Source organism: Amblyomma americanum, chromosome 1 (genome assembly GCF_052857255.1).
Source record: "Amblyomma americanum isolate KBUSLIRL-KWMA chromosome 1, ASM5285725v1, whole genome shotgun sequence".
Classification (NCBI taxonomy): Eukaryota; Metazoa; Arthropoda; class Arachnida; order Ixodida; family Ixodidae; genus Amblyomma; species Amblyomma americanum.
The window spans coordinates 514,324,103-514,333,207 of NC_135497.1; the positions used below are offsets into that span (position 1 = coordinate 514,324,103).

The 9,105-nt window shown below is 46.4% G+C and overlaps 1 long non-coding RNA gene across 1 annotated transcript; it reads left to right on the forward strand.

Moving 5' to 3' along the window:
- The first annotated feature begins 448 nt into the window (after positions 1-448).
- LOC144106934 (uncharacterized) lies at positions 449-7,528 on the forward strand. The gene is made up of 3 exons (XR_013309168.1): positions 449-550; positions 5,154-5,244; positions 5,357-7,528. It is a non-coding gene; the product is annotated as an uncharacterized LOC144106934 (long non-coding RNA).
- Positions 7,529-9,105: the final 1,577 nt, after the last annotated feature.

Below are 9,105 nucleotides of genomic sequence, written 5' to 3' on the forward strand. Positions count from 1 at the left end.
CCAGTGCAGACAATGCAAGTGCCACAGCTGCTTCTGCTGCTTTAACCAATGAAAGAATGCTTGCGAGTCTCTCGAGAGGTCAGAATTAGAATATTTGCCCTGCTTTATGCTTCCTGCATACTTCCTGTATACGATGTCGATTCAGTAGTTTTGCATCTCTGTGTAGCTGAAGATAGAAAAAGACAGCCTCATTTCTTGTTTATCCAATAATTGTTCAAATATAACAAGAAATGACATTTTGAGTTTTTCGAGATGAAGACAAAAACGTATTTGCTTCAATTTTTTAACAGAACCAACATGCACCGAAACTTGAATCTATAGCTACTAGCCATGTAGCCAATACGAAAGCAAATTTTACTCTGCCTGTCATTTCTCTGCTCAGCTTACTTTTTGATCTGTTCTGCATCTCTCCTCAGTGAAGTACTTTCTACTACGGTCCACATCACACAGCTACGCCATGATGTGGTGTCCTGGTGATGCACGAAATACCTTGGGATGTCACCGGGTATATCAAAGGGCATCAATTTGGGCTCTGCTCCCGTGACTGAATGTGAGTGCTGCGTCTAAGATGGTAGTTCGGATGTGTGCCTGGTAAGGAAGGCATTCTTTGGTGCACATTCCCAAACTGCATGGTTAAATGACTCGTAAGCAGGCGTTCTTCGTATAGTATGGTACCTCATTAATATGGGCACTTTGGTTCATGAGAAAAAATGTCCTTATAAAGTGAGTCAGTCATCCATAATAGAAAATCGTGAAGGCAGACAAAAAAAATATAGTGAAAAAAGAATGTGATTAAGGTCTACTTTACTTAGCAGTGGGGTGGAAATCGGACAAAATGGTGGGAGATCAAAGTGCATTACCCTGGTCTCTATTGTTTGTACAATAATGCAGTGCAGCTGAAGTTCTTAGTTGTTTATAGGATACGTGATGGTATCTTAGGGCGTGCTGACATAACTCCTGTTTTGACTGTTCATATTCCACATGCCACTAGTACAGACAGAAGCAATATGAGAGAGTGCACATGGCTGTCACTTCGCAGACCGTTGTTGCCGAGAATGAGCGGCAAAAGCGCACGCCCTGTAAGCATGGCCGGCTGCCCTTTCCGCGCATGCCCCTGGTGCTGCCCATTCTTGTCAGCTGTCGGTGACAGCGCTTTGTGAAGCACAGGGGCCGCGCACTCCTGTGTTCCAAATCATATTACTCCCAACTGTACATATATATATTTGGGTGGCAACTCCTGAATATGCTGAATGCAGCTTTCAATGTAATAAATTCTTCACAGCCATGCATGCAGTAAGGTTAGACTGGGCAGTGTGGCACTGTAAACCATGAAACCTCTAGAATAAGGGCTATCACTCAAGCATATGTGCTTTTGCCGGTATCCTGCACTCATAATACAGGAAAACAAGCATCCTGTCGAGCAGTCGAGGATTTGTTCCGATCACTAACCGAACTGAAGGCACACTCAGCATGGAAATAGCAAACTAAGCAAGACGGATAGCTTATCCCATGGGAACATTGCCAGTGTTTTTTCTGTGCGAAAGAGGTGGCTGTCTTGCCGAGAAAATCGCAAGTCCCAGAAGCCTTCCGCAAAAAAAATTAAATTAGCACAGGTATGTCATTTCTATGACGCAACTGCAATGGAGCTCTCTCGCCAATCAGAGGCAAAACTTGCACAGACTGGAAACGTGGCTGGAAAAGTAAACTAGCCTGCCGGTGCCCCAAGTCAACCGGCAACGTGCAAGTGCAGGCTGCCTCAACTTCCCCTTCATAAACTCTATGCTTTTCCACCCTTTACTGAAAGGCGGATGCTCTCTCCTACATTGCACGTGGCTGTGTCTGGTTACAGCACACGTATATGCGGGTTCGATTTCGGCCGCGGCGGTCGAATTTCGATGGAGGCAAAATGCTAGAGGCTCATGTACTGTGCGATGTCAGTGCACGTCAAAGAACTTCAGGTGGTCGAAATTTCCGGAGACCATCACTACGGCGTCCCTCATAGCCCGAGTCGCTTTGGGATGTTAAACCCCCATAAACTAAACAATAGAAAAGAACTTCGTAGATGCGAAAGAATATACGTGAAGTTGTCAAGGGCAAGTGCAGGCTGCAGAACAAGCTATTGATCGCACCCACACGTATACATTGGTGATGACGCGAGCGTGTGCCCTTTGGTACGTTGTGTGCTCTCGTGAAGTGTACACATAAGCTGCGAGGGATCCTCAAAATCATATAAGCAGCAGACGCACTCCGACTTATTTCATTCAACACCACATCTCTGTAAAAAAACTGCACGTACAATGCTCATCAGATGGTATGCTGTGCTGTTGATTATCATTTTTGTGACCCTTTTGATCGGCTCTGCTGTTGTAGTTGCAATATCTGCATTCGTGAATTGATTCCTGCAGGTTGCAAGTGGAAAAAAAATTGGTACGTCCCGCTCAACTGTAGGCATGCTGCCTTCCAGCTATAGACCTTTCCATCGGGCGAGGGAGATGTCGAGACACCTCCTCTCTGAGCTGTTGCAAACCAGTTCCACTGCTGCATCCATCACTCTAGCTCGGGGTGCATACAACAGCCCAGTGAGCAACGTGGCGACGCCTAGGGCGCCCTTATTGGAAAGCTGAATATCACATCTGTATGCTACAGCCTTGCTGCAGAGGACAAGCACTCGAATGAAACACACTGAAATCCAGCCTTGCCTGCCGGCGCCTCGCTATCTATGCACTAGGAAATTTTTTCTTCGGTGAGCCAAATGAGGGGCGATGGTCCATACTTGTGATCCTTCTCAGATATTTTTCAGCATACCTTAAAGCATACTGTGGAAATGTCATGGAAGACCTACCATAGGCTTGCAGTGCGCTTTTCACACTGCCGACGTCATGCATGCGCGTGTCCACATGAAAGTGTACAAAAATATATACTGCAATTTGAGAACACCCGCAGCCTGTACAAAGTAGCTGATCCAAGGGCTAAGGTGAGAATGAAACTGTTTCACCGGCTGCCTAGCAAGCACAACAGAACATGAATGCTACTGACAGCTTGCAGTTCTGAACTTGCTGTATACTATGGCCACATGCAACTGAACGCAGAGAACGAAAGGTAGAAGATTCAGCCCTCGTTTTTGCATGCTTCGTCATCTGTTTTGCACCATTTTAATTCCTGGTGAAAAAAAACAACATTCGAGCCAGTTGGGAATTCCATTTGGTTTCAATTGGATCCAAATGGATTTATTGGACAGCCAGTCGGATCCAAACGGACTCTACTGGATTTAACAATGTAATTGGTTAATCCATTTGGATTGGATTGCCCAGTTGATTTCTAAAATTCACATTGGGAGAGGTTGCACCAATTTGAATCTTGCAACCAACTGAAATTTCCAAAAATAGTTGGGTAAATGCAACTGGTTCTTGAGATTCCAGTTGGACATATGGTTACAGAGATTTCAAGTGGCTGATGTTCCAGTGAGAAAAATTGGGTACAAATTAGACTTGCCAATCATAAAACTCAGTGGTGTAGTTTCAAACATTGGAAGCTTTCAGCTAGACTGTCCATATGGAATGCCTTGAGCACTGCAAACAAAAAAAGGTCAGCCAATTGGAAGGACCAGTAGGTTCCAAATGCACAGCTGGAAATTTTTGCCTTGACTGGGATCTGCATGTTGCTCTGTATTAACACACAACAGTGAACCTAATAATGTTTTTGTAAAAAAATACTAGCAGGTTTGTCTACTATATTGTTATCATTTTATGTCATCACCACAAGTGTGATTAAATGACATAACTTCGCTCAATGGACAAGCTCCACTGGCTTCAGCAGGAGGGCCCCATTAATAGAGTATACAAGTCAAAGCAAAAATTTGATGTGCAGATGTTAAGCTTATGTTCCTTCTGTGTGATGCAGGCTTCACTTCCCTAAATTTGTGCAATTCTCACAATTTCAAATCCCCTGTAAAAAAATTGGCAGTGGCTTAGTTCGGCTATGCCAGGATATACATAGCAACAGTTAAGGCATGGCTTGATTAGCCTTGGTTAAGTATGATTGCAACTCCAGGTTAGTCTGGTTGTACGGCTAGTTGTCACGTGGTTCGTCACGCGGTTTGTCACGTGGTGCAGTGCGATCACGGTGGGAATGCGAGCACGGCGAAATTGCGAGTTTGTGGCCAATGTAGCTTTTGCTACAAAATGTTGGAACAGCACAGAATGTCCCCCTGCAGTCCTGGGAAAAAATCCAGTTGGTTCAGTTCGGAACCAATTGATTTTTGGGCACCATTGAAAGCAATTAGAATTGGTCTAATTGGTGTCGGAAAGTCTACCTGGTTTTATCAAAGCCGGCATATCGAACATGAAATGATTGAACGAATTCCAAACAAAGCAGTCGTCTTTATCCCCCTCACTGCTGCCAGCCAAACTTCTTGTTGTAGATTGAAGCGGAAACGTCTTCGAAATCAGAGCCACTGGACACGAATACGTGAATGTCAATACTCGGTGTGTGCGTCACAACTTCAGAGGCCCATGTGACCATCCCAGATTCCGATTCCATGGTTGTGATGTTGTAGAACAGCCCGGTCTCTGACTGGCGCCTAGCGACCGAAACATTCAGAGTAAATAACGCAATAATGAATAATTTACCAGGTATACATGAATCATGCAGTGTGTATTATGCTTCCTGAGGCAATGCATAATGTCTGAAACAAAGAATGCACAAAAATTTGGCATCTTCATCCCTTCAAAGAATGTCATTACTTGTTTTGCATGTAGCTAACATGGCGCATTTTTGATTGTTTAAGTGGTTTTGCTGTTTTCGTACCCCTTTGGAATGAAGCAGCTCCCAGCATCATAGTTAGTGCCACAGGCCAGTCCACTACACATGCTACACCTCACCCTAGTGTGGGAAAATTATTACATGATAAGTTTACTTGTAAGCAGCAGCTGCTTTTTGCCAGTAGCTAGGTTAAGCTTTATAAGTTCCCATTTCACAAATTATCATTTCCTTTCAAGTGTGCATATGCCTATATAATGTGCTGAATATTTCGAACGGGATCTGTTCTGCAAGGTCCTGGAGGTGAATGATGTTGGCTCTATTGTACTGATCTCTCCAGCAGTGGAAATATTCTGCTCTCACATGCCTGGTATAACACATTCACCTTCCTCTAGGATGAAAAACGTGCAGTGGGAACACAGACCAAGAGGGAGTGCCAGCATGCCGGCACAGTTACCTCACGGGAGTACTGCCGCCGGCCAGTTGGTAGGTAAAAATAAAATGCCGACCAAACTGTTGCTGCATTAAACTGCTATGGTATTTTGATCACGTAGTGTTTTGTCAACTGTGTGCCTTAATAATTTCTATGCATTTTCAGCAGCTACGCAGGTGTCCCTGGGTCTGAAGCTGCGGGTTCCGGCAGAGACTCAGACTGAGCCACTTCCCGACCAGGAGGCTCCAGCAGAGCAGGCCACCTTGCGTTAAACAAGAAAATAGACAAAAACTGGATATTGGACACCTTCCATCAGTACATTCATTGCCATCGTCTGCTCATCATTTTGTTGAAAATATAACTAATCACCTGTGCAAAAAATGATATGGTGTTTTTAGTCACTGTTTGAGATTCGACCTGTTGTATAGTCCTACGTTGAAGAGCCTTTAGGGAACTAAAACTGGTAGGATCAGCAGTGGTGGCCTCATGGCTTGAGCGTCAGACTCGTGCACAGGAGGTGCAGGGTTTGTGGAAATACAGCGGGGGACAAAGCCTTTTGCCCCGCACGTATCGGCGGCGAACATTTGTATGCGCCAGCAATGGCGGCCAAGTTTTCCCGTGCGCGCCGCATGCTTGAGGCAAAGCCATTCCCTAGCATTTGCTGGGGAAGGCGACCAGAGCGCACGTTTGCTGCACTCACTTTGCTGCCTGGAACCAGAAGTCCAGCGGCAAGGCACAACGGATCCCCGTGCGCCTGCCGCGGAAGGTGACGAGAGCGTGCGGCTGCAACCGCTCGTGATGCTGGCCGGATCCCGAAGAAACTCTGTCCGGTTACGCGGAATTCTGCGGAACCTACGAAGTGGCGCTCCCGTCGCCGCTCCCTTTCCCCCATGAGGGAGACTTCCCACCTCGCCCAACCGGTGTTGTCCCTGACGGTCGACGATGAAGATGAGCCGCTTCGAAATGGAGGAGGGAAACAGGTTTCCACAGGTTACAGCCATGGTGTTACCGAGTACCTTACCAATAATCTAGTGAATACTCTTTCTGATCATGATGTTTGGTTTCTTGGAGGTGAAGTGCATGGCAAGATCGGCCTTCTGTTACACATCATGCCGACTAAACGTTAGCCATGTCTTTCTTTGTCCAAACTGCTCTTGTGCAATTGAAATGAAATCAGTTGAACTGAAATCAAATTACTACACCAAATGTGATGGTCAGTCAAATGAAAACCACAAAACTAACAAATAAGTGAAAGATGGCACCAGTAGCCTACAAGTTGGTAGGCATGTTCCTAACATGCTGATGATGATTATCGACTTTTATGGTGCAAGGGCATCTATGGCCAAAGAGCACCATGGCATAAGGTATTTTCTGATTACTCAAGGTGGGGTCAAACACCCGTTTTCCAAGCATTTCAACCTCGATAAGCCGAGCTCCAGGCAGGGGAAAGCTTGTACCCATTGTACCACCGGTGGGTACCCGGCGGTGCATATTCCTAACAGTGTGCCGGATATTCACTAGATGGCAGCATTGTGCAGGGGCGGATGATGCAGAAACACCGGCACAGGAACAGCATAAAAATGGTTGGCCCAATAGCAGGCTATGCCAGTTAGGAGCAGCATTCTGTTGTTCGGTTTCTGCACAGTGCAGTTGTGAAACCTGTCAAAATTCATCGCACAATGAAGGTAAAGTATGGCAACCCATGTTTGTCACGGAAGCAAGTGTACGAATGGACACAGAAGTTCGTAAAGGGTGCAACATCCGTGGCCAATGCTCCTTGTCCAGGTCGAGCACATCACATTGAGACTCCAGAAACCATTGCAGCCATTAAAGCCATTGTGATGGAAAATTGGTGAGTGACGTTGCAGTAGCTCTAAACATCAGTCATTGTTCAGCATACCACATTGCACGTGATGTGCTCGAATTTCACAAAGTGTCTGCAAGACAGGCGCCCTGCCAGCAGACTCCTGAATTTAAACAAATGTGTTGATGCGTGTGAACCTCTACGGCATGTCGAACAAGACGGTGATGCCTTCCATACAAGAATAGTCACCGGGGACGAAATCTAAGGCCACTGCCACCAACCAGAAACACGGAGAGCAAGTAAGGAATGATGCCATTCGTCACCACCAAGAAAATCCGAACGAAATCATCAGCAGGCACGATTGTGCTGACCCTGTTTTGGGACACAAAAGGAGTAGTCTTGGACGACTACATGTTGCGAGGGACCACTGTCACCTGTCAGGCGTACTCTGACCTCAAAAAATCGTCTTTGGCCTGGCGTCAAATCACAACAACGTGGGCTGCTGCGTGAAGGTGTTCTGCTGCAATATGACAATTCATGGCCCTATACCACCCAGACCTGATGAGTGTTCTGAAGTTTGAGTGTCTTCCGCATCCATCATTATAGCACCCTGCACTTGCCAGGCACCTCCATCATTGGCTTGTGGTCAGGACCACTGCGCGGCCAGTTCTGCATCCTTGTCAGGAAAGCTCCCGCACTGCTGCATGTTAGCCGCTAGGGAAGGAGTCAATAAGCGGTGTTCCGCTGCTCATAGCTGTGGGATATTAGCCCGTAATTCATGTCGAACCATAAATGATGTCGAATTACAGAGCCATATTCACGACATGAAAGAGGCCTGATCAAGAGATGGGAGTGATGTGTCCGGCAGGTGTGTCGCGCTGGCATGCATGAGTGAGCCATCAGACTAATCTGACGGCATTAAAAAAAATACCTCCAAGACTATGTTTAGGCACTCACAACTTATATTTTGTTTGCACAGCTATCTTTTCGCAGGCACTTTAATAGTGCGAACAGCACCGGTAATGCAGGTGTCGTGCCAGAACGTCGCTGCTCTTTCCATCTTCGACCACAGTGGCATGATTCCCCGAACCAGCCGTCCATAGACGTGCAGAATGCCTAGATGTGTACTACGACTTGCAAGTTCTTGCTATACGGCGGAAGTTCTGCAAGGCGGCACAAGCCATCGGCTTAGGGAAGTGTGCAGCTGGTTAACGTTCACCTCGCATTTGTATAGCTTTCACTCCCCTGCAAGAAGTTGTACGATGGAGTGCACACTAGTTTAGTCGACATTTTGCACAACAAATCCTCCCATCTCATGAGAAAAACCTTAGTAGTCTCTCCTATGCAGAGGCAAATTTGGCTCAGTTCTCAAGTCGCGCCATTATTGTCATAGTTTGTAGTGCTTCTGGGCTTAAAATGAAGGCATGCTCAAGCTGCGCTTCCAGGTTTTGTCCACGGTTCCTGTGCAGAAAAAATTCCTTGACTGTGGCAGCCCCCCGTTTTTTGCAGGTGGAAAACATTGCTGCAGCGCTGAAGCCTTTCCGAGTCTAAATTATGCTTCGTGTCTTTGCTGCACTTTCCTGCCACGTATTGTAGACACGGAGTAGAAAGGCAGCTTTGCCAAGCTGTTTTCTCGCTATGCACAGAAGCTGGCATTTGAAATTCAGCAAATGGTTGATGCTGCCCTCTGTAATTCCTGTGAAAAAGGTTTCATGGATTGAGTAATCAGAAAACCAACGATGCACGCTCGAACCCATCCCCCTGTAGTGCCACAAAAGGTTATCCAAGAAGCAAGCTTACTGCAAATTTTACAAGTCTGGCTATGTCCTTTGCCTCTGACGACGAACGAGCAGAACCCAAAGCTCACACGTCATCTCCTACTGTCTCATTTTCCTTCCTAGCAAATTTCTGCAAGGTATGGTTGCAGCCCATTACAGAGCAATGCGTCCAGCTATTTTTGTGGGCAATAGGTGCTCAAGAAGGTGTGCAGCAGCTTCACGATGGCGAGCACAATGCTGCCGGAGGTATTAGACTGCCCTCGCATTGGTGATGGGGACTCGCGTACAGCCGCGAGTGATGCAAACGTCGCCCCGGAGTTATAAATGCGCAG